The 18,904-nt window shown below is 30.6% G+C and overlaps 2 long non-coding RNA genes across 2 annotated transcripts; both read right to left on the reverse strand.

The window, feature by feature from the left end:
- Positions 1-720: 720 nt before the first annotated feature.
- On the reverse strand, positions 721-1,344 carry LOC136984907 (uncharacterized). Its single transcript, XR_010882260.1, has 2 exons — positions 875-1,344; positions 721-791 (listed from the first exon to the last, which is right to left on the reverse strand). It is a non-coding gene; the product is annotated as an uncharacterized lncRNA (long non-coding RNA).
- A 956-nt stretch (positions 1,345-2,300) lies between these two features.
- LOC136984900 (uncharacterized) lies at positions 2,301-2,645 on the reverse strand. Its single transcript, XR_010882259.1, has 2 exons — positions 2,543-2,645; positions 2,301-2,340 (listed from the first exon to the last, which is right to left on the reverse strand). It is a non-coding gene; the product is annotated as an uncharacterized lncRNA (long non-coding RNA).
- Between the last annotated feature and the right edge of the window lie 16,259 nt (positions 2,646-18,904).

The raw sequence follows: 18,904 nt of genomic DNA on the forward strand, positions 1-18,904 counted from the left end.
AAATATATCCTACCGGGATTATAAAGATGGCTATACTTTATATTCTTTTGATCTTTCTCCCGATCGTTCGGCATCAGAATCGCATATTAGTGTAAGCGAACAAGGAAACATATCAATTGAATTAAAGTTTGCAACCGCTATATTAGAAACTGTAAACGTTATTTGTTTACTTGAATATAATAACACTCTTGAAATTGATCACTCAAGGACAGTATTTGTAGATTACTAATGAATACTATTACGTTATGGAAATTGGCCTCCAGTGACCAAAAAATTAAAAGAACTTTCGGAGGAGTTTTCGCATCCGATGATTTACCCGTTTGCATCGGTAAATATAAATCATTTATAATTAATCTAGACGAAAAAAATAAGCCTGGAAGTCATTGGGTATCTGCATTTTTCGATGGAAAAACCTGTTTTTACTACGATAGTTATGGAATGAAACCAACTAAACCAAAATTATTACATTTGTTAAACGAAATTCTAAAAATTGCTGTTGGAATAATATTGTTCATCAGAGTTTATATTCGATGAATTGTGGATTTTTCTGTCTGTATTTTCTATATAAAATGAATAGAAATCAATGTTTAAAAGAACTGAGTATAACTGATAAATTTTATAATGATGAATTTGTAAAGAAATTTGCCGAACAACATCTATATTTGGCACGCCCACCGACTATAATGTATAATCAATGTTGTAATTCAATGAATAAAAATATTTAAAATATAAAAAATTGTTTTATTTTTCAAAAACATACAGTTATTTAAAATGCAGTTATTGCCAGAAACCTGTACAAAATAAATAAAAATATATATATATAATCATATTTACCAATTTTTATATAATAATAATAATAATAAAATGTACTTACCTTGCTCGATCATAAATGCTTTATACGAAAAAACATCGCATAAGCTGCAATGTTGTGTAAACCGGGTGTGGAATGGGCAAATTTTCCCGTAAAATAACGCATTTGGTGGCATACATATATGCGGGTATATTTCATGATGATGAGGACATGGCCTCTCTATATTCCAGTTCTTCGGAGCATGGCAATAATGCGGATATATTTTAGTATGATGGGGACATGGAACTCGAATTTTTGAAGATTTGGGCACTCCCCGTTCTTCAAGATCAAAATACGGAATATTCACATTGTATATTTCTGAAGTTAAGTTCAAATAATTTTTTTCAATTTCTCCTCCTTTATAGTAAAAAAATTTATATTTTAAAAATAAATTATATAAAATTTTGCACACATTATCACTTTTTTCCCAATTTCCGAAATATTGTTTTTCATATGCTAAATATAAACCATGTAAATAATTGCCAAATCTTACATTTTTTTATTAGCAAAACTTAAATCTTTAAAAGTAATTATTTCATTATAAAATTCAATTTTTTGATATTCATTCGAGTTTTGTGCCACAAAACCAAGTTGTCTGCATAACGTATTAAACGGTAGGTCCATGCCATCTATTGTGAAAGCTTCAAAGTCTATAATTACTCTGACATTATCCCTCCATACATTGCAAGGGTTGAAATCTATTTTATATTAATATGAATTAAATAAATATATATATATATACATTATTTTTAAATATTATATTTATTACTCACATCTTGAATATGAAGTATTCCAATCTAATGCACCCGAATCCAAAGTACTGAAATCTAAAATATTTTCCCTATTTATTATATTATTAATTAAATATAGATATATAAGGAAAAATATACTTACAATTTATTTTAAGTCGGATTTCTATATAATGTTCCCGGATGCATGGAATGAACGTTATATAGGTAATTTCAGGGGGGAGTTGGAGAGGAGGTTGGAGAGAGGTTGAGGAGGAGTCTATGAATTTCCTCCCCCCTGGCTGCTCATACCGTTTTCCTGTTTTCTCTTTCATATTTTCTTTCCCTTTCTTGCGTTTTCCTTTCTCCCCTCATAAAATACAAGTACCCCTCCAATTCTTTTCTGTTTTCTTCCCCCACTGAATGTATTGACTATCTTCTATTTTTTCTTTTAAAAATATTTTTTCTACATATGCCTGTATATAAATTACCTTGTTATACGTTTTTTTTAAAAATAAAAAAAAAAACTTACTTGTTTCTCTCTCATCCGTATGATCCTGTCGCACTCTTCTTGCTCTTTTTTTTCAATATAGTCATCATCATCATCATCATCTTCTTCTTCTTCTTCTTTTTCTTTTTCTTCCATTTTTAGTTTTTTCCAATCTAGATGCCTGTATATAAATTACCTTGTTATTTATCAACATTTATTTTTTTTAAAAAAACCTCTAACTTGTATTCCCTGTTTGTTGCGATCCAAATCCCCTCCCTGGCCGCTCATACCCAAATAATCCTAATATTCTTTTAACATGGCAGGCTGTATACGGTGCAGAGAGGGTCGCTGCCAATACCTCTCTCTTTCCCTTTCTTTTTCTCTTTCCTTCCTTTCCCTTTCATCCCTTTCCCTTTCTCTTTCCATATTTCTTTCTCTTTCTTGTCTTTCCCTTTCTCGCGTGCGAAGAGTAACTGCTGTCAACTTCACTTCGATTAATTAAATCCATTATACTCTATATTTATTTAAAATCATAAAAATTAAAATCTAAATTATAAACTATATTATTTTAAATACTACTTACTTGGAAATCACTACTTGTTATATTCAAATTTAAATCACCTCCTGTTGCCTATTAAATAAAATATATTTAAAATAATTTAAATATTATAAGAGTTTAAATCTAAATTATAAACCATGTTATTTTAAATACTTACCATTGCTTTGAAATTTGTATAGTTTCTTTCCTTTCCTTTCGCTTGTTTGATGTGGTTTTTTTCTTAAGTTTATCGCAGCTTATATTGTGCATGCCCGTGTTGTTTTTTTCCTGTAAATTCGGTACATACCCAACATTCTTTTCTTATAAAACCACTTTCAATTCTTCACCAATTGTTAAAAGTGTCGAGGTCACTTCCTGCAACTACGCCCAATCTATTTCTTAATCATAATTTAGGTTCGCAATTGTTTAAAAGTGTCGAGTCATTTCCTCCAACCACGTTCAATTTATTTTTTAATCATAATTTAGGTCGGCTATTGTTAAAGTGTCAATCTATTTCTTAATTATAATTTAGGTGCTATTGTTAAAAGTGTCGAGTCATTTCCTGCAATCTATTTCTTAATTATAATTTAGATCGGCTATTGTTAAAAGTGTCGAGGTCACTTCCTGCAACCACGCTCAGAATACAATAGATTTTGTAAGTATAATTTATGGTTGACTGCTTTCTAAAACTGCCACACCCGAAATTAAATATATTTCCTTCGTAAACATGACCACGCCCGAGATAAAATCAGTTGACCACACCCTATTATTTTTGTATAAAAGCAGTAGCTCAAGATTGAGAAAAATATCTTCTACAAGACTTCCAAATACAACGAATAAAGAATCATGTCGTCTGCTGATGGTAAGTATTATAATTTTTATTTAAAATATTTTTAAATGTTAAAATTACTTAATAAGTATAATATTTATTTAGAATGTGAATTTGATTTTAATATGAAACAGAATGTGGGCAAAAAAAGAGGTCCAAAACCTAAAAATGTTGAAGATGAATCAAAAAAACAAAAGTTTGACTTAGACCTGTCTACAGATACTGGCAAATGTTCAAAAATTCGGCCATTTAAGATAAAAGTATGCGACAATCAAACAATGGAAGTCATCGAATTCAAGTCAGTTTGGTATATATCATTAACAAAAATGAAAGGGAATTATCCGCCCAACAAGTATAATATCAATGTTAAGGACTTTAAATTATATAAAAAAGCTTTCGATGCAATGACTGAACATTTAGATCAGAATGTTTAATTTAAGGAAAAAAGCTTTTAGAGGGTATGCCAAAACTTATAGGGCTTTTATTTTAGAAAATATAGATCCAGCTGTCTGTTTCGAAAAAATAACATCAAATATTTATGATATTTTAGTTAATGATAATTTTGTTTGTAGAAGGAAATTTTTAATTAATTTAAAAACTAAATTTTTAAAATATAAAGAAGATGATATTATAGAGTATCAAGATGTATATTTTTCTAGCCATGTTGAGCATATTTTGTCCTCATATATGATTGGTGAAAAATTACGAAATGCATTTGATACAATTCTAAATTATATTGAAGAGTTTATAAAATATGGATCAGGGTGGATACTAAAAGAAATTATATTTATAGATGTCAATATTGGGATATATAAAAATGAAATTGGTGGCTGCGGCCATATTATTCTTCCTAAACATCTAGTTCTCAAACGTTGTGTATTAAATATAAAGTGCTCAGATAACCAATGTTTTTTATATTGTATAGTTGCACATTTATATCCCGCAACTAGTAGTAACAGAAATTCTATTTATTTATATAGAAAATATTTAAAATATTTAAATATAAACCGTTTAAAATTTCCCATAAATGTGAAAAATATTCCCACATTTGAGAAAAATAATTGCCTAAGTATTCATGTATATGGGTATGAAAAGAAATTAATTTATCCAATCTATATAAGTAAATTTCAATTTGAAAAAGAAATTAATTTGTTATTGTATAAATCTCATTTTTTTTTAATTCGGAATTTTAATAGACTAATGTCTGATAAATCATCAGCAAGAAAATTTTGTAAACTCTGTTTAAATGGTTTTGAAAGAAAAACTACTTTAAACGACCATATAAAATTTTGTTCTAATCATAAATATCAAAAAGTATCTACTCCAAAAGGAGACAATACAATTGTAAAGTTCCACTCTCATGAAAAGTCATTATTTCATGCAATCTGTATATATGCAGATTTTGAATCAATTTTGGAACAGGTATCTTCTGATGAAATAGACCCTAAAATAAGTTGTACTAAAATTGTTGAAATTCATAAACCTATATGTTATTCCATTATAATTATTGAAAATGAGGATAAAATAATATATGCTAATTTTTATTGTGGAGATAATGTTGTTAATAATTTTTTAATTGATATTCAAATGCAGCTGAATAATTTGTTAGATAAAATAAATCGCAATGTTGAAATTAATTTAAATACTGTTTCCAATAATTTTAAACATTTGTGTCATATTTGTAAAGAAAAATTTGGTGATAATGATCTGCGTGTAATGGATCATGATCATCAGACAGGTCTTTTTCGGGGGTGGCCCATAATTGTTGCAATTTAAATTACCGACTAAAAACGTTTATCCCCATTATATTGCACAATTTTTCAGGTTATGATTCGCATTTAATTTTTAAAAATATTCCCTCTAAATTATTTTCCAAAATCAAAATTATTCCTATAAATTCTGAAAAATTTACAACATTTTCATTAGATTATTTTAAATTTATTGACAGTTTTCAGTTTTTAAATTCTTCTCTTTCAGTTTTGACTGACAATTTAAAAAATGCAAATTATAATTTTCCAATTTTTAATCATTTTTTTCGTCGCAGCAAATATAGAGAATTATTAAAAAGGAAAGGAATTTTTCCGTATTCCTATTTTAAAAATAAGCAAATATTAAATGAAATACAACTACCCCCAAAAAAATGCTTTTATAATGAATTATTAGGAGAAAATATTACAGATGACGATTACAATCACGCTCAATTAGTTTGGGATAAATTTAATTGTAAAACTTTCAAAGACTATTTAAAATTATACCAATATGTTGATACAGTATTATTAGCAGATATATTTCAGAATTTCAGAAAATTAAGTTTAACATATTATAATTTGGATCCCGTATATTTCATAACTACCCCGATTTAACATGGAACTGTGGTTTAAAAATGACCAAAATCCAATTGGAATTATTTAATGATTTAGATATGTACCTTTTCATTGAAAGTGGAATTAGGGGGGAATAAGTTTAGCGGGAAAAAGATTTGCAAAAGCAAATAATCCATTAATACCCGACACATATGATAAAAATCAACCTCATAATTATATTCTGTCGATAGATGCGAATAACCTTTACGGATTCGTAATGAGTGCATATTTACCCGTAAATAATTTTCGATGGCTGCACAAAGACGAAATAGATGCTCTAGACATACCTAATATATCAAATAAAAATAGTATAGGATATATCTTAGAGGTTGATTTAAAATATCCTGAAATTATTCATGACAGACATGATAATTTGCCACTCGCTGCTGAACACACACATATCCCATACAATTTATTATCCAATTACCAAAAAACAGTCTTAAAAAAATTAAATTTAAAATATAGTAATAATAAAAAACTAATTCCTACTCTTTTTGATAAAACAAACTATGTAATTCATTATAGAAATTTAAAATTTTATCTGGAGGAAGGTCTAATAATAACTAAAATTCATAGAGTATTGGCATTTTCCCAAAGTGCATGGCTTAAAAAATATATATATTTTAATAATAAAAAAAGACAAGAATCGACTAACGATTTTGACAAATCATTTTTTAAATTAATGAATAATAGTTTTTTTGGCAAAACGTGTCAAAACGTAAGAAAACGTATTAACCTAAAAGCAGCCACGACATTAAATCAGTATCGCAGATATCTAGCTAAGCCATCTGTAGAAAATTTCAAAATTATAAATGATAACCTTACTATTTTTAAAATGAAAAAACCTAATTTAATTCTAGACAAACCAATTTATATTGGTTTTTGCGTATTAGAATTAAGTAAATTGCATATTTACGAAACATTTTATAAAATATTTAAAAATAGATATGGCAAAAACGTACATTTATTATATACCGATACGGATTCACTAACACTTCAAATATATACAAATGATGTATACGAAGATTTTAAATCATTCCCGGATATCTTCGATTTTAGTAATTACCCTAAAAACCATAAATTATATAACGAAGCGAACAAAAGTAAACTAGGATATTTTAAAGATGAAACATTATCGAAACCTATAATTGAATTTTGCTCATTGAAACCAAAAATGTATTCCTATATTTTCGATAAACAAAATAAGAAAACTGCCAAGGGAATTAAAAAATCTGTTGTAAAAACATTTAATCATGATAAATATAAAGAAGTTTTGTTTAATACAGAATTATTAAGGCATCAACAATATGGAATTCAAAGCAAAAATCATATAGTAACAACATATCTACAAAATAAAATTTCCCTTTCTCCATTTTACGATAAAAAATTTATTTTAGATAATGGAATAGATGCACTATCATTTGGGCACTACAATTTTTACTTTTAATTTTGCAGATTCCTCATCATTTCCACAATATGGCTTTATAATAGTATACAAAAGAAAATGTAGTTATATAATACATAGTATTTGTAGTAAAACTTACTCGTGTTTAAAACAAACATGTAATAAAGCGGCATCATTAAAATTACCAAATAATAAAATATACGAATGTAAATTTTTTGTAATAAATGATAAAATAACATTACCAATATTTAACAAATATTTCATAAAATGTAATTGTATGAAATGTAATATTTTATAAAATATAAATGTAATATTAATGTTTATAAATGTAATAATAAATATTTTATTTTCTAGAAATTGTATATTTTAAAAAATTAAGCGAGGCTGCTAAAATTCCCACTAAAGCTTCAGAGGGAGCAGCAGGATATGACATTTTTTGTGTCAAGGGCTTTGAAATAAACTCGAATGAACAAAAAATTATTTTTATTGATCTGGCCATCGAAATACCTAATAATAAATGTTATATCAGATTGGCTCCAAAATCTTCTTTGTCACTAGATAACATAATAATAAATGCAGGCATCATCGATTCCGACTATCGTGGAAATATTGGGGTGATGATGTACAACTTTGGCCCCAAAAATATTGTTATTGAACGTGGAACTGCCATTGCACAAATTATCTTCGAAAAAATCTCACACCCAGTATTTTTAGAAATGGAATCATTAAGCGAGACAGACAGAAATGAACAAGGGTTTGGCGACTGTACCTTTTCTCAAAAAATAAATTTTGATGATTGTAAAGAAATTCTGTTGTCTGATTCTGATACTGAAGACTATAATATTACTAAAAAAGTAGTTTTTGAAGACGAAATTACTGTATCTGAAAAAAAAGAAGATACTGTATCTGAAAAAAAGAAAATTTTGGAACTCATAATGATCATAACTACTTGTAACAAAAATTAAATATTTGATATTATTTTGTAATGTACTCAAATATAATATATGTAATCCTCATTTTATACTCAAGAATGTACACTCTTATATGTATACATAATATGTACTTGAATAAAGCAGCAAATAATATAAAATGTTTTATTTCTTTATAGACGCTACACAACCCCAAATTGACTGGAAAGCTTTCTCATCTTCGGCCATAGACGAAAACGTTATTCGTCAATTTCAAAACTATGTCCACTGGGATACAATTAGTCGACGACGTAATTTATCTGAAGAGTTTATTAGGGAATTCGCGAATAAATTAAATTGGAACCACATATGGAAAAATTACAAATTTCTACCCTCATTTATTATGGACCATATTAACTATGCAAAATGGGATTTAATATGTCAATATCAGATATTAAATGATCATTTCCTTACAACTTTTTTCGACCATCTTGATTGGAATAAAGTAGCCGAACACCAAATTCTTTCGGATGCTTTTATTATTGGCTACGTACATAAATTTGATATTAAAAAACTCTTAAAATACCAACAATTAAAAACCTCAACTTTACGTCAAATACAAGACTTCCTAAACTGGAATTTTGTTTCCCGTTATCAAAAGCTTGACCAAGAGTTCATTGACGAATTTCAATGTCAGCTTTCTTGGTGTTACATTATAAAATATCAAAAATTAGATCGTAATTACATCGTTACCCATCGTGAAAATTTATTCCTATACTTAATGGCAGAATTGTGTCTTGGTTTAGAAAAACTAAAAGAAAAAGTGGACACACTTAAATTGTAAAATTTAAATGATTTCTCTGTATTAATGAAAGTAAAAATAAAAAATCTTTCAAAATACTTTCAGTGTCGCATTATTTCAAAAATTATTAATAACATAGAATAATTGCAAAAACACTAAACTTATTACTTATAACACTTATTTACCTAAAAATTACTTATAAATACAACAAATTGAATTTACTTGACAATTTTTGTGATTCGTATGTGTCATTTGACTACTACTATCGCTTATGATCGAGTATGTTCTTCGGCTCGGGCTGAAAATTCTTCGGCGTCTTTCCTGGCGGTGGGCGGCAGGATCGGCTTGTAGTCGGAGGCTCTGGCGTCTGGAATGGCCTTCGTACAGGACTCGGGTCAGCAGGTCGTTCCCCTCTTTCCGACCTCTTTCTTAGATCTCTTCCCCCTTTATATACCCCCAGTCCCTTCCGTAACGATCACCAATCACGATAGAGGGTGCTGACTTGAGTTCCATGACTCAGGTGGGATCCGGAGAAGGAGGGAAGCGGTTTTGACGGCAGAAGAATGTACATTTTTCGAAGCTTGATCGTTATCGCGAATCTCGATCGTTATCTCCCGAGGAAATTTGAAATAATGAAAATTTAAAATCGGAATGGCTCAATTCGGTCCTCACATTATTATTTATCGAGGCAAGTTGATAATAATAATATTCAGCGCAGTTCCCAAACAATTAAAAATTAAAAGTTGAAATTTGGTACAGTTAGAGTATGTCACAAGAATGAGGAAGTTTCGAAATTCTCTTTCACTGGAGAGAAAGAGAAAATTAAGGCTTACACTGAATGACTCGGCTTCTACTGTACTATTTTAGATGCAGTTTTTTGCATTTTTGATTGCATTTTAAGTTAATACGGTACGTACACTAAAAAGAAATTTTTCGTAATTTTCCCTGCGGAGGAGAGGTTTTTAACACTTCCCGCGCGGGGGGAGTGTTAACAATGAAAGTGTTAACAACAGATGTTGAGTTATATTGAGTGTTAAGAGAACGCGTTGTGCAAGATTTTCAGGCGCAGATGTGGCTTTTTGCCTTATTGCGGAAAATCGAACATATTTTTAGACCCATCTAAAAATTCTCTAATTAGTCTGGAAACAGGAAGACCTAAGTCTTGCATTCTCTGAAAATGGGTAAGATTCGCTATAATGAAACTTTTTGCCCGAGCAACGCCGGGCTTATCCGCTAGTATATTAGTTTAAATTAATTAGTAGAATTACGTTTTTATTTTCGTCGGATTAATAAAATATTTTTTAATTACATTTGATATTATTAGAATTACGTTTGCTATTATTTAACTTAAAAATTACGTTATAATTATAATCAAAATAAACATTTAGAGTTAATTGTCTGTATCTCAAGTGATAAACCGAACCGAAGTTAAGTTTACTACCTAAATGTGTAAGAACTTTTACTGATTTAGAGTGACCAGTCTAAAGAATAAATGTTTTTTAAGTATTAAAGAAATATTTTATTTCTTTAAAAAAACAATAAGTTGCTGGATAGATAGACAGATAAAAGTTTATTGCTTAAAAAATACATTCGGGCTAGATCCGCGCTGGATCTAGCTGGAATGACGTTTGTGCAGCAAAAATTCAACTTAATTAAAAACACTGCTGGATTGTAATCCCTACTTGCAAAACATTAATTATAAATTTAATTAAGTTATTTATTCTTTATTATATATTAGAAGACATGAAATGTAGTTGAAGACATTAAATGTAGAAGACATTAATTTTTGGGAACATGCTAAACTCTTCAGAAGCTGTAAAATCCAATCTCATTAATTGATATAACTATTATACTGTACACTAGAAAGTAAACGACCAAAAAAGATCAAGACCAAATAGACGAAGTTGATCACTCATTATACTTCGAGAGATCCGGGATGAAATTGAAGCAACAAACGCAAGGATATCTTATAAATGATTTCTCCCAAATTTGCTGAACCACGTCGCTTACTATTTGGCATCTGTCAATTTCTTGCCGGCCGAATCAATAACAGCCATAGGAAAAAAAATTCTGTAAAGCCCACAATTTAAAAAATAACAGAAAAATGAAACAGGATAAAAGCATACTGTAAAAATTAATATAATTACATTACTTTCATCTTACAGAAGCCAAAGTTGACCGAAATACAACTAAAGAATATCTAAAAATTACTAGTTGATGTAAGAATCGAGGCGTCATTTTGGGTAAAATTTAGAATTATCTTAAGCCTATTTCTCCGTTGCGATCATAAAGAAAACATCGCACAAGAAATGGAGTAAATATCATCTGTACTATCAACAACTGACTGAGAAATATAACATCTGAATACTAAACGATAAACAACCCAGTGTTAAAGGAGGAGAAAGTCGATTGTCGATGTGAGTAGAAGGAAGCGTGAAAGTCCAAAACCAAATATTGTAATGACAGCGCCATATAATGAGAGTTTTACGTAATTACATAGCTTACATCTCTCACCGCACACCTGCAGATGCATGGCCAAACAGTCGATCACTTGACACTTAACTTTCCAGCTCAATAACTTTAAACCCTCCTATTCTATCTTTGGTTAAAATTTGCGGGTTAGGACGCGTTTTACTCTGTCCAAACTGGTATCAGCGTTCCTGATGTCGGTTTGATCTTGCAATTTCGCCGACAATTTATCGTAGAGCCATCGAACAGACAACGAGATCGGGTCTCACCGACCTGTTGCCGAGTATGTAGTCATTCGAGATCGCTCCTTGGCCTCTGGCTAATTTCATATTGTTAGGTCAGTTAAATATATATATATATATATATAAAAGAATTTAGCATCCAAAAAGTGGATAAAACGTATTAATGTTTTATGCAAGAAAATCGAAAATGAGGGTAATATCATTTAAATACTATAAAGTTTTAGTGAAAACGTAAGAATATGCCCAAGATTTTAACAATGAAATGGTACAGTGTCCTGTGTCCAAGCTGGTTTAGCCGTGATATAGGAAATGTATTTGCAGTTCTCAAGTAAACTGTAAAACTTGAGAATAAAATACTCGTCTTATAAAGAAATGTTTTACTTAATATTGTAGAGATTATACAAAACAAGTGCAAATATATTTGAAAACTTAAATATATTGAAATGATAGAGATATTCTTTTATGTATTATAATTATGTACTGACATTGTAATTAACAAGGCGAATGTAAAACTTTACAAAGTTTTGAGTAATTGGAACTGGTAGAAATTGAAGTGACCTTTGTTGTAGATGACATTGTCTGATTTAGAAATTTTGTAGCATAATATAAACGCATTCATATATAAAATTATACCAGTAAATATTGAAAGTCTTTGCAGACGTTTATTTGTATGGAAAAGTTATTTTGTTCTATTGTCCTTAAAATGTGTCGCATTCTCACATATTGTCACGTTCTCACTTTTTGACTTGCCTTTACTCTTCCTTTCTTACATCTTGATGACATGTTCATTTGTGACTCAGAGAAACACAACTGAACGTGAGATAGTCCTGGGCACACACGACGAATTTGTCTCATAATATATTTTATGTCTTGCTTATCTTTAACCTGAAATCGAAACATAGAATACTTCTTCCTTAATTTTGATAGCTGCCTGATCTTACTATGCAACTGCTTTTTCAGTTTAACCTTTCGTGGGGTGTCTGTCACACCATTTTCTGTACAGTCAGAAGTTACTCCAATATTTGCAGAAAGTTTCAGAGCTTTTAAATTAATAGGTAGAGTAACAGTTTTTAAATTTACAGAAATATGGGGGGGGCGCTGTTGACAGCGCCCCCCCCATATTCCTGCGGATACTGTCTTGGAATCGCCAAGGAACGCTGGACTTATCAGTGAATGACCAAGAGTTCATTTATATATTGCAAAATTATGATTTAGTTGCGTTAACTGAGACATGGTTAACTAAGCATTTCAAACCGGTTCTCTCTATGTTGAACTCAGATTTGTTTCTATACGAACAACTTGCTAAAAAGCCAATTGGTCCCGGTCGTCCTTATGGCGGTCTTATTCTTGCAGTTCCCAGAAATTGGGTTCCCCGGAAATTTTGTTTAACTTCGATAACATTATGCTGGCTGCTGGCGTGTTTTTTCTTCGAGTTACTGTTTCGAACTACAATTTATTGTCTTCTATTAATTGACTTTATAGAAGATGTCTTTTTCTACTGTGATACTTTCAATTTTAATTTTGTTCTTTTTGCTTGTTATTGGAAGAGTCGAACTTAACCCAGGCCCAATGTCTCGTACACCACCTTCTTCACCTCGCATTAAAGCTTCAACGTCCGCCGGCAACGCCGCCGATCTCCAAGCGAACCAACGCTGAAATCATCTCGATTGGAGGACTATTTTGAATCGCAGGATATTTCTTCTCAACTACCTCAGAAGATTCTATGTCTCCTCGAGGATCGTTTTGATACTATTCTATCGAAACTGGAGGAATTGTCGTCGAAATTTGACTGGCTGTCTAATTTACATAAGGAATACGACGAACGTCTGTCTCGCCTGGAAGAAGAAATTGCTGAACTTTCGTCTTTTAAAACTGTATGTATGGATAAACTTTCTCTTCAAAATTATTATATAGACTCGGTTCATAACGAATCGAAGAAGGATAATATCATTGTTTCTGGTTTGAGTGGCGATGACGAGGAAATAGTTAACAATGCTAATCGCTTTATTGAATTATTTAAAAGACAGAGCGGGGAGTCTATTCCTGTAGTTAATAGTTATCGAATATCGGGTACTCGACTTTTTTTGTTTAAACTCTGTAATCAAGATGACAAAAGAGCTATCTTTAAAAACTTAAAGAAAATTCAAGCGTCGCCGTCATTCTCGCGCATTAGAGTCTTTGACGATTGGTCATACAGATCGCGATTAAGGCGTAAAAAACTGTTGCCTTTTTTTGCGGAAGCAAAATCTTTGAAAAAAAAAGTATTTTTGAAAGCCGATTGCCTGACTGTCGATGGTGACAGATTTACTTTTAATTTGGATACGAATGAACTACAGAAGATCGATACTTTTTTAGACAAACCCAGCCAAAAAGGTTAAGTGGAAAAACTGCTAACGAGACAAATAAAACTTTAGAAATGAGGATACTGTCTTGGAATTGCCAAGGAACGCTGGACTTATCAGTGAATAACCAAGAGTTCATTTATATATTGCAAAATTATGATTTAGTTGCGTTAACTGAGACATGGTTAACTAAGCATTTCAAACCGGTTCTCTCTATGTTGAACTCAGATTTGTTTCTATACGAACAACTTGCTAAAAAGCCAATTGGTTCCGGTCGTCCTTATGGCGGTCTTATTCTTGCAGTTCCCAGAAATTGGGTTCCCCGGAAATTTTGTTTAACTCCGATAATCTTATGGTGATTAAATTAAACTATGGAAGATTTTCTTGTTCACTTAGTCAAAGCTTGATTATTATTCTTGTTTATATGAGAATAGATCTTTATGATTTTCTGTTAAAAAATGGAAGACTTGTTGATGAATTTCTCTGACGACAATATAGTTATTTTAGGTGAAATGAATGCCAGAATAGGTGAGGAACTAGATAATTTTTATGCTGGGAGTAATATTAATGTTCTAAATTCCCGAAGATCTAATGACTTAACATTGAACCAAAGAAAAAAATGTTTTTTACAACTTATTAAGTCGCACGGATTATATATTTTAAATGGTCGATGTGCCTCAGACAATCCAGCTAAATTTATTTTTCTTTCAACAGTTGGTCTATCTGTTATAGATCTAATAACAGTAAATGTTTATTTACTAGATAGATTATTTGATTTTAGAGTTCTTGATATTTTTAATTCTGATCACTTTCCAATCTCAATTTTCATTTGAATTTACGACGGATAGCGTACGGACTCTGAAACTCCCAAAAATTCGCTACGTATGGAAACAAGATAGATCGGATGACTATTTATGTTTGGTTAGCTCGCTGTATACCTCGATTAAGAAGACTTTTTCGCTGGATGCGCAGAGTTACTATGATGAATTATTAAACATTTTGTTGACTTCGGCTTTACGATGTGGGATGGTCAAGAAGAACATTTCCTTGTTATCATTTGAGAAGCAATGGTTTGATTTACAGTGTCTACGTCTAAAGAAATCTAAGAACCGAATACTACGAATGTTTCGAAGAAACAAAAGTAGAAACCTCTTGGACGAATATTGTAAATTAAATAAAAGCTACAAGTCGCTATGTAAGGCGAAGAAAAAGATCTTTTTGGCTAAAATAAATTCACTATTATTGAAGACAAAAAATACTAGAGATTTTTGGTCACTAGTCAATAAGTTTCGAATTAAGAAACCGTGTGAAAATGCTATATCTCCCTCGGATTGGTTAAAATATTTGCAAGAGTATTTCGCTGGACCAGATACTGTAATTTATATCGATGTAAGTCTTAATAATACTGTGCCTCTTTTGGATGACTTTAATCAGAAAATTAAGATCATCTAAGGCCCCAGGTCCTGTCAATATAAGGAATGAAATGATAAAATGCCTTTCTACAGAAATACTAATGGATATATTAGATATGTTTAATTCCTTTTGGTCTAGGCGCTCCTTTCCACTATCTTGGAAACAAATTGCTTTGAGAATGATATATAAGAAAGGATGTAGGCAGACGCCAACTAATTATAGACCAATCGCTTTAATTAATGTATTTAGAAAGGTCTTTTCAACTATTGTTGCAAATCGACTCCGGATTTGGATGAACGAATTTAATATTGTTACACCTGTTCAAGGAGCATTTGTTAAAAATAGAGGTGTTGAATATAATTTGTTTATTTTGACCGGTCTTATTCAAATATCACTATCGAGGAAACGAGGGAAATTATATACCGCATTTATTGACCTCAAGAAAGCTTTCGACACAGTTGATCATGATTTGTTATGGTATAAGCTTAGAAGCATTGGTCTTTCTTCGTTTTTTGTCAACTTACTTAAGAGTCTCTTCTCTAATACTAGATATTTTATAGAAACTTTTTCATTAAGCACTGATTATGTTGAGTCCAATAGAGGGCTACCTCAAGGAGAACCACTGAGTCCTATCCTTTTTGTTTTGTTTTTGAATGATCTTCCGGGGCTTCTGAGAGGTAAAAGTTCTATGATACCTTTATCTTCTCATGTTGAAATTAACTGTCTTCTTTATGCTGATGATATCCTTCTCTTGGCTAATTCGGCTTCTTCGCTTAGAGAAAGACTTAATCTTACTTGGAAATACTGTGAAGATAATCGATTGGCAATTAATTTGGAAAAGACAAAGCTTATGATCTTTCGTAGAGGTGGAAAACTTAAAAAAACAGATAGTTTTAGTTTAGAAAACCATAGATTTGAAATTGCGTCTAACTTTAAATATCTGGGTATTTATTTCTCTTCACATGGTACATTCTCCTATCATTTAAACAAGGTGTTACCTGCTGCAAGATCTAGGATCTCCAATCTCGTCTCATTACTTATTAAAATCAAAGCGTCTTCATTAAATAACTACTTTAAACTATTTGATTCTTTGATTGGACCAAGTATGTTTTATGCTTTCCCGGTTTGGGGCGGTGTTTTAGTGGACAAGTTTGAACCGATACAATTATTCTACTTTAAGCGGGTGTTTCATATTAACAGATCTGTCTCGGGGTCTGCATTGAGAATGGAATTGGGAAGACCTCCCCTCGCAATTGGATTGGTGATAAAATTGTTTAGATTATGAAGGAAACTAGTTGACCTACCGGAAGACGATTATCGAAAATTGATATATACAAGACTTTCAAAGATGGATGGTAATTCTTTTTTGAAGCCATGGTCAGCTATCGCTAAAGGATTATTAAATAATATAGGATTGTCATATAGCTATATGTGTTTTAGTGAGAGTCAGTTCTCTCTGGACTGTGATCGACGATTGAGAGACCTATATTGGTTTAGGGATGTTCAATATTTGACTGAAAGAAACTGGAACAGTGAAATCTTCCTTAATGGAAAGTGGAGTCCAATGCCTTATTTATTGTCTGATTTGAGTTATAAACTAAAGTCATTTGGAGCACAGTTTAGACTAAATAGATTCTCCATAAACCTAAATGGCAAATCAATTAATATCTCGGACGATTCAGAATGTTTTTTTTGTGGATCAGTAGTGATGGATATGAGAAAACACCTTCTCGATTCTTGTAACTTCTTTTTGGATACCCGAGCTGTTACTTTGCCATCTAATTTTTGTTATCAAATTATACTCGGTGGTAATTTTTCTAAGCTAACCTTGTATAAATTATACAATTTCTTAGTTCATGTAGCTACCTGTAAACAATAATGTTCTTTTAACCCCCTTTGTAATAACGAAAGTTATATCAAATAATAAAGATTGATTGATTGATTGAATTTACAGGGATATGCAGGTCTCCTGAATTCACAGGGGATTCCTCAGCTTCTACTTTAAAAGAACAATCTTTAAACTGAGGGAGAATTTACTCAGTTGTTTTTTGTGCAAGTTTTGGTTTCTTTGGCAAATCAGAACGAGGTGTCAGTGGTTTTCTTTATCCAGTCAGTAATTTTGGAGGGTTTGATATATTGAAAATTGTTGAGATTGCATTTCAAACTAATGTGTTTTTTTTCGAGTTCATAAATTGGTTTTTTCAAAATGTTCAGCACAAAGAATTATTTTTATGTAGCACTTCTGCTGTTTTATTAAGAAGATGTTGGCGTGGAGTGTTTTGAACCCAAAAGCGGCATCTGAAAAATAAAATGGAGCTGCATATGAATGGACAGTATAACACTTCTAATTAATTGCAGGCAATTTAGAAGGTATACTGGTTTCTTCGTACGAGTGACAGTACTTTAAGCCTGGTTAAAGTTTACCTAAATAGTCCCAATAGCCGCGATTCCGACTGTTCGTGCTCCCGACAGACTCGGGCCGACGATTAATTAACGTGACTTGTTATTTATTCATGGTAGTTCTTGAACAAAAGAAAAAATAGAAACATCTACAAAAATGTAGTTAACCTAACCTATTCGAAGTGCTGACATTGAGACTACCTAAATAAACTTAAACCTTAAAATTTAATGTTTCTGCACAAATTAATAATAATAATTAAATAATAATTATTTAATGATGCTTTTATCCATTCTAAGTGGATATTGTAAAAATTAAGCTATTTAATTTGTGTTTGGCTTTTATTATTTAGAGTTTTCGAGTATTTTACCGTGAAATTCATTTTAGTAAACAGAAACAAAGATAAGCTATTATATATAAACAGGATAATACAATAATTTTTATGTAAATTGAGTGTAAATACAGAAAAAACGAATTACATTAAAGATGGGACGAAAAAGCTGACATCCCTAAAACAGAACTTATAATTCATTGTCACTTTTTGCTTGTTTGCTATTTTGACTGTTTTACGTTAATAAAAAGTTAATGTTTTAAGAGAAAAGTACATGTTCTTAGTGAAGAAAGATAAAATGATCGAAATATAATATTCACTCTTTTCAGAAAGAAAAGTTGAAAAATAATTTATATTTGACAATTATTATTGGATATAACACTTGGATATAAGTGAAAGTATGTATTATTGGACTACTAATCTATTTGTGCATATAATTATCTAGTCCTAATTTCGAAACATGTTTGTTTTTTAGTGTTTATAAGCATGTTAATAGAATAATTCATTTTAAGCAAAATCTCTGTTCATAAATTTATTTTATTTTAACTTTTTCTAATAATTTCGAACAATGCATTTATAATTTATAATTATTAATAGAAAACACAGTATTGTACTGGTATTTTTTAAACTTCATTTACTAATTCCATTTTATTTAACGTGTAACGAGTTCAACAACGTTGGCAGTATCATAAACAAATGATAAGCATATACTGCATTTCATTATTAACCAAGACTGAACAAAGACAAGACCCACATGTAACTACGATCCGAAACAAATCCAAGTTTTTGCGAATGG

This window comes from Centruroides vittatus, unplaced genomic scaffold, assembly GCF_030686945.1.
Source record: "Centruroides vittatus isolate TY-2023 unplaced genomic scaffold, ASM3068694v2 contig_939, whole genome shotgun sequence".
Taxonomy (NCBI): domain Eukaryota; kingdom Metazoa; phylum Arthropoda; class Arachnida; order Scorpiones; family Buthidae; genus Centruroides; species Centruroides vittatus.